This window comes from Chlorocebus sabaeus, chromosome 21 (assembly GCF_047675955.1).
Source record: "Chlorocebus sabaeus isolate Y175 chromosome 21, mChlSab1.0.hap1, whole genome shotgun sequence".
NCBI lineage: Eukaryota > Metazoa > Chordata > Mammalia > Primates > Cercopithecidae > Chlorocebus > Chlorocebus sabaeus.
Genome location: NC_132924.1, coordinates 84,615,369 through 84,622,890, shown reverse-complemented (window position 1 = coordinate 84,622,890; position 7,522 = coordinate 84,615,369). Strand labels below are relative to the sequence as shown.

The 7,522-nt window shown below is 42.9% G+C and overlaps 1 protein-coding gene across 5 annotated transcripts in view; it reads left to right on the top strand.

Moving 5' to 3' along the window:
• Window positions 1-2,111: 2,111 nt before the first annotated feature.
• IMMP2L (inner mitochondrial membrane peptidase subunit 2) overlaps window positions 2,112-7,522 on the top strand; it is an 878,275-nt gene continuing 872,864 nt past the window's right edge. For 3 of the 5 annotated variants that reach the window (XM_073009282.1, XM_007982612.3, XM_073009281.1), the window contains exons 1-2: window positions 2,112-2,165; window positions 2,698-2,770. The gene's annotated coding sequence lies outside the window, so the exon portion shown is untranslated. Of the gene's footprint in view, window positions 2,166-2,252; window positions 2,547-2,697; window positions 2,771-7,522 lie in introns of those variants that run through there. The other 2 variants (XR_012090400.1, XM_038004317.2) reach the window with 2 other exon arrangements.

The following is a 7,522-nucleotide window of genomic DNA, read 5'->3' as shown; positions in this document are numbered from 1 at the left end:
ATATTAGCTTCTTTTTAAGTACACTTGATGAATCTTCTTGACAAAATCAGACCAGACCTAGCAACTCTTTTTGTATGTTTATTTACTTCCCAATACAATAAAAGCCATAAACACCTGTATTTGTTCTTTATTCACCTACATTCCATCCCAGACTGTCAGTTCCTAGTGACCAGGAGCTCCATTTAATTTGGGGTCATGGTACCAAATAGTTCTTGACTGCTATTTGATGAGGGTGGTCCCATCACCTAACTGCTTTTGCAATTAAGTCCTTAAGCACTGGCAGAAAAGAGCTTACCTTACAGTAATTATTTCTCTGGCAAGTAAGAAAAACTGGCACATATCCTCTTCACAGAGAGCAATTTTGCTCGCTTCAGGAGACTCTTGGAATTTTAGTTATCAGGTCATTTAAGACTCTGAGTAGATTCTTAAACCTTTAGAATAAATTTTGAACCAAGAATGCCAGAATGTCTGTTATTTACATTAGTATTAAGTGATCTGAAAGCGCACAGAGTAGTTTGGCAGCATCTAGAAGGAGAACAGAGACAGAAATAATGAAGATATAACTGGAGGAGTAAGAAAAGGAGGAAAAAAGTATTTTATGTCTGTTCAGTACTTCTAGGTGCCACTGCTGCTGAATGCCTGGGCTTCAGCCTAGGTTGGGTTGCTCCTAGCAAAGAAAATCAATCCCTGAGACAACGAGTATTGCCAGGGAAGACAGGCTTTAATGCAGATGACGCTGGCAGGGAGACCAGTCTCAAACCTGTCTTAGGGAGACTAAAGTTAAGACTTTCTATAGCAGGGAATTATGGCGGGGTAAGGAAGAGGAGTTTGTGAACAGGCAGCAGATGTTCCTCATTGTCCAGATGTAGTGTTCTGGAAAGTTTCAGTTCCTTGACACTATCTGGGAGGTCTGACAGTGTATCTCCTGAGAAAGGAACTCAGGTAAAATACATGCAAGTTTCTCAAGTTTCACTTCGATGGGAAAATTCGGTCGGTTTCCGTCTTCCCTTTCTATTTATCAATTCCTCAATCATAGGGAATCTGGTAGTTAATTTTTCCGGCTGCTTCACGTGAAGGAAGGGCATCTTGGGATGATAAGAAATGAAAATATCGCACCTGTAATTGCAAGTGCTTACGAGTACCTGGTTGGCATCCAGCTTGTTGGAGCACCATGATTTGGGTACTTTCATCAACATTTGAAGCCACATTGAATTAGGATAATTAATAACATGGATAAGAAGGTTTCTTTGTAGGTTGTAATAACCCAGTTAAGAGTTTGTACCATTTGGCCAGGCGAGGTGGCTCACGCGTGTAATCCCAGCACTTTGGGAGGCCGAGGCGGGCAGATCACGAGGTCATGAGATCGAGACCATCTTGGTTAACACAGTGAAACCTCGTCTTTACTAAAAATACAAAAATAATAATAATAAAAAAAAAAAAAAATAGCTGGGCGTGGTGGCGGGCGCCTGTAGTCCCAGCTACTAGGGAGGCTGAGGGAGGAGAATGGCGTGAACCCGGGAGGCAGAGCCGAGATCGTGCCACTGCACTCCAGCCTGGGCAACAGAGCAAGATTCCATCTCAAAAAAAAACAAAAAACAAAAAACAAAAAAAAAACAGAGTTTGACCCATTTAAGGTCAAAAGCTTCAGTATGAAATTCCAGTTTCTCTCAAGTAAACCGCCTGTCCTGTATTACTCACTTTGGTTTACCTGGAGGCAGCAAAACTGAATAGTTTTCCTGAGTGCACCTGAGTAGGAAAAAAATGCAATGAGGAGTTGCCCAAAGATCATTCGTGAGGTGCTTTGCCACTGCTGCCCTGCACTTAAGCAACTGTGAGGGTTCTGTTTCCTGACTTACAAAACAAGAGGAGGAGCTGAAAACACAGTTTCACAGACTTTTCGGCTCTTTACTGTCCTCTCCCTGATTAGTATGTTACTGAGCTTAGGGCAAGTGCTCAATAATTGCTTGCTGAATTAGTGTCATTTCTGATCCTTTCAGATCCATGCCGCATTTTGAGCCCGACCTGGGTGGGCGGTCCAGAGACCCGTTCTCCACCGGGGGCGGAGCTTCGGACGGCCTCCGCGCGCAGGGGGGCGGGGCGGAGCTTGCCGCCGGCGGAGGGCGGGGTCTGCGCGGGGACTTCCCCTGGGCTGAGCGGCGCAGCGGGTGCGGAGGGCGGGCGCCGGGAGTCCAGCGGCGGGCGGGGGGCTGTGAGGCTGGCGGGGGTGGGCAGGCGCGCAGCCGCCGACCCTTGGTGGTCTCCTGGGCTGGGGACCCTTCCCTGGGAGTCGGCCCCGGCCCCGGTGGGGCGAGCGTTGCTGGGGCGGAGGGGTGCGCGGCCGCGAGTCCTGCGTGATCGCGAGCATGTGTGCGTGCGCGTGTTTATGTGAGGCGCGTGCGGCGGCCACCCCTGCCTAGTCTTCTTCCTGGCGCCACTAGCTAACTAGGGTGGGAAACCGGCGCCAGAGGCGGCACACCTGGCACGGAGCCGGCCCACTCCTCCTCGCCGAGCCCCCAGAACGCGCCCTCTCCCATTCCTCACAAAGGGTACTAGTCCGGTCCCCGGCCCTGGCCGTGAGGGAGCGCTGTGGGGACGCGCTGCCTTCTGCCTGGAAGTGTTGGGCAGGTGGTGGGAGAGCCTCAGGCTTGAACAACAGGATTTTAAAGCACGTGTCTGTCTGTCGTTTTTTACTTTTAGGGTTTTGGCCAAATTGGGCGAGGGCACAAAATAACCACTTACCCCTTCTCACCGAGGAAGAGCGGGAGAAAGGGTAAGTAAGGAATGGTCAGGGGTGGAAGGAGCTAGGACTGTCCTGAGAGCGAGAGAGAGAAGGGCTAGATCCAGAACTACTCCTGGGGAACATGGGCCCAGATTCTACCTTTTCATCGGGAACTGGAGGACCCACCTTCAAAGTCACAGGCCCCAAGCCCCGGGCTGTTTTCAAGCTCACAAAGTCTATAAAGTTGCCTGGGAGTTTAACAGCTTGGGCATATGGATCCCTTTTAGCCGCTTGACCCGACAGAAAACTGCCCTTCCCCTTTACCTGTTTTTACCTTGCAACAGTGGTCCTCTCTAGTTGTCTGTCTCCGGCCCCTATCTTATTAGCCAGCTTTGACTAATCCCTGAGACCGTAGCACTAAAGAATCCAGGTCCTGTTTGAAAATGAACAGTAACCCCCTCTAGGGATGTTTACATTTTAAAAGGGGACTCCTGAAAAAATCCTTTAGGACCCCGAGGCGTAAAGATAGTAACAAGGTTACTAATGTTGAAGTTCTTTGGGATTTTCTCTCAAGCTTACAGAAGAAGATGTTTTGAGGGGAGAGAGATGACCAGGCTGGGCCTTTTTCTCTGGACTTTCACTCTTGGTACCTCCTTGCAAGCATTCCATTCACTTTTGAAAAGTTGCCAAAAAGGACACTGAAGTCTTCTGAGGCCTACTGTGATTTTCAGTGTGGTCTATTTCATTGGTTCTTCTGTGGGACTTTTCTGTCACTTCTTTAATACACTGCTTCCCTCTCCCCTGTATGGTGAAATGAAACACACCTCCTCTCACAAGGTTGGGAACTCCTTATGCATCCTGTATGTCACATATAAATAACTGTTTTAAATTAGTTGAAATTCAGATTAGATACAAGCAGGAATGTAGTAAACCACATTCTTGGATTCTTAAACAGGATAAGTAGAATTGCCCTCTGTGATCGGCTGCCTATTCTGATACTGGCTGCCTGTATCCTGAACGTGCCTGTTTGTGCTCAAGTGATAGGTGACCACATAATTCACTTTATGGAAAACCAGGAAGTGATTGTTTCTTGATAATGGGTTCCTTCATTGATTCAATAGCTAATTCTCTCTTTTTTACCATGTGCTGAGCCCTTTTATCAGCACTTCGATAAAAGTAGGATAGTGAGAATGATGAGATTGTATTGGAGATGGCTGTTTTGGGGCAGGCCTTCCACCAGTTTTGTGGATTTTCTGAATCGTTACATGTTAATGTACAAGACTTTCCCTCTACTACTGATCATAGTGGTTTGCAGGTCTGTACAGTGCTGTGGAGAATATAATTATTACTACACCTTTCTAGTACTTTCAGTAATAAACTTACAAGGATGACTGACCTTGGCGATTTGTGTCCTATACTGAATAATGTTACAGTCGTTTTCCAGTGTACAAGTATAATAATTAGATGAGGATAACTTTTGTAGTTGTTCCATAAGAAGGACCTAATATTAGGAATCATGGAGAGTGTAAATGATGATGTACTTAGAAAAACAAATACGAAAGTAGACCATTAACTTGCATGGGTTTCTGTGCATTTAGCCTCATTTAAAAAATCTAAACTAGAATAGTTCTTTGGCTTTTTCTGGTTATAAGAGTAATATAAAGTCAAAAAAAGTTATTTAGAATTAAATCTGGGAGGGATGTAAAAGGCAAAATGTGAGTTTCCTATGAGCCTACTCTCAGATGACCATTTAACAATTTGATATGTATTTCTTCAACTTTTTGTTCCATATATACACATACTAAATATGCAACTTAAGTATATGTTAAAAATGCATACATCTTAACTATGTATTATATATGGAACATATGTGGGACATAATACATGTTTTTATATATATCTATTTCACGTTATTTGGTAAAATTATAAATTTCTTCCTTTTTCTCCGTCTTCGTGGCTATTTACCACCCCTCCTCACTCCACCCGAAACTTTCATGTAGAAGTAGCATGACTTTTATAGTCTTTTGGACATAAGCTTGATTTCTGGCTCTTATTTTATTAGCTGTGTCACTTTGGGCCATTAAAACTTCCCTGCTGCTTGATTTCTTATCCATCAAAACAGAAAGAGTATATATAAAAGAATGTGTGAAAAAACAGTGCCTGGCACGTAAGTACTTTTAAATTTCCCTCCCTGTTTTTCTATGTAGTCATCCATTACTTTCCTATGATCTTCCCTTTGATTGTGGAAAGCCATGTAGTACCTAACTTTCCTATAGCTGTTAAGCCTCCCTGGGTTTTGCTTTTCACAGGGGATCACCTGGTGTATCTGATCCTAGAATTTCTGGGACAGGGACTGACACCTGATGTGACCTTATCAGATCATTCCACAGCCCTGGATAAAGTGTGTCAGCTTGAAAAATGAAGGGAAAGAATTTCTATAATGTGTTTAAAAAGCCCTGACACTGTTCTTAAAGTGAGAAAGACATACTACTGTATTTAGCTGAGTACTTAAACTTAGGATTTCTATTTCAGAAATGTCTTTGGTTTATAAGAATTACAATAAAAATGCTGATGCTTCATGTCCAAACTGTCATGATTTTGCCAAGTTGTGGATTTAATATACAGCTTAGCTGAGTATTTAGCGTATCTAATACTGCTCTGAAAACTGAGAAAGACAAGTTCACAGACATCTGATTTCACACCAGACATCTGGTTTCACTTTACTGAGGAGTACGTTTTGTCAGTAGATTATAGGCATATCAACTGTACTGCTATAGTTTGTGGCATTTCTATCGTAAGGTGTGGTCTGTGGGGTTTAGTATGATGTTTTAGTCAAATGACAGCCCACCGAAAATGAGCACCTGGTCAGATAAGCATATTTCCCACAGGTTTCTTCTAGTGTCATTGTTCTTACAAGTTAACAAGGCAAAATCATTCTATCCTTGGTGGCTTTTATATTTTTTGTGGAAGCAAGAAAATATTCTTAAAGAAAAGCCTTACTTAAGAACCCATTGTATTCCACAAGTTCATTTTCAAGTCTATTGTTTGTAAAAGTGAACAGTGTACTGATAGGAATAAATGGCATTTAGATTTCCAGGTCCGGACCCCAGGAAATATAGTACTTACTTTCATATGGTAGTAAGGAAAGCTTTTTAAACTCATTGTGAGCCTATTATATATTAGTGGTACTGTAGACTCTAATTGACATATATAATAGTGTTTTGGAGGCAAATGTCTTCTGAGTGCCAACCTAGAATGGTTGGACCACGTCTCCCGCCATTTTGAGGTAGTGAGGGTATAGAAAAAGCTCTGGAGGTTGTCATTCTTAGGTTTTCAGGCGGGCCCTGTCATTGCTTAGCTGTTGACCTTGGACGTAAATTCCTCATGTGTAAATGGGATAATTACTCATGATTACTGTGAAATTCAGTCAGTGAGTGTAATGTAGCACAGTATCTGTCATAAAATAAATTCTCAGTAAATAGTTGTTTCATTTTTCCTCAAAGTCCTAGACATAAGAACAAAGATACCCTCCCACTGCCTGCCCTTGCATCCGGATTAAGCCATTGGCCTGGACCTGTGGCTCCACTGGAGGGAAACTACCCATGGCATTGGGGATTTGGTAGTGGGGACTCAAAGGGTGATGCAGAGTAATGACACAGGAGAGGGGTTGCGAACTGAGAGAAAGGTGGCAGTCTTGATCAGTCCATGAATTTAGGTCAGTGAATTACTTGGTTCCTAGAAACAATCATCTTTTTCTCTGGCGTCTCTGTTGATCTTTGTCAACTGTTCCACTGGAAACTTTTACCTTCTTAATGTCTACTTAGTCCAATAACAAGTTTTTTTTTTGTCATCTTCATACTACCTGAATAACCATATTTTTCTATTTTTTTAATGGTTAGGACTTAGTAATGGATGTCTGTACTACAGTAACAGATGTCTGTACTACAGATGTCTGTACTTTCTTAAGATCTGGTATTTGTTTTTCTATACTCAAAGTCCAGTTGATTTTCTTGTTCTTTCATTGGCCCATACCTTATTCATTAACCTCTCCTCTCCTTTTTTATTATATATCTGCATTGAACTAGTAATGTACACGGAACTAGTGACTGTGAATTGAACTAGTGAGGAGGATATAAAGATGAAAAGTCGTTGTCTTTGACCAAGGATCTTATAGTCTAATAGGACTACAGATATCTTGACCAGTAGTTCAAATACAGTATGCTATTTGCTACAACAGAGGTAGGTACAAGTGCAAATGAAATCTAACAAGAGCTCTTGATCTCTGCCTGCAATACCAGGGAAGGGTTTAGTAGTGGTTGTGTTTGAGCTGAGACTTGAAAACTGAGTAGGAGCGGGCATGTTGATAAGCAGTAGAAAGCATTTCTAGGTAAAGCTAACCGCCTGAGTAGTTGTGTGGCATTACGAGAACATAGTGTGTACTGGGCACTATTACATACATACATAGTACATAGTGTGTACTGCCACTATATAGTGGCACTATATGTAGTGCCACTTTTATATTAGAGTGTGAAGGACAAGGTCAGGAGTGAAAGGAGATGAAACTGGATAGCCAGTTCAGGGTACACTTTCTATACCATGTGTAGTAGTCAGCCACTGAAGAATTGTGAGTGTCATGGAAGATCACTGAAAGCAGTGTGCTGGGTAGATTGAGGGTAGAGTGGGGTTGGGTGTGGGGACATGGCAAGATTGGAAGCTTTCAAGGACAGTGCATTAGTATGGATAAGAGAGGTTGAAAGCTTAGATAAGGGTGGAAGTAGTGGGAATAGAGAAGTGAGAATGTTT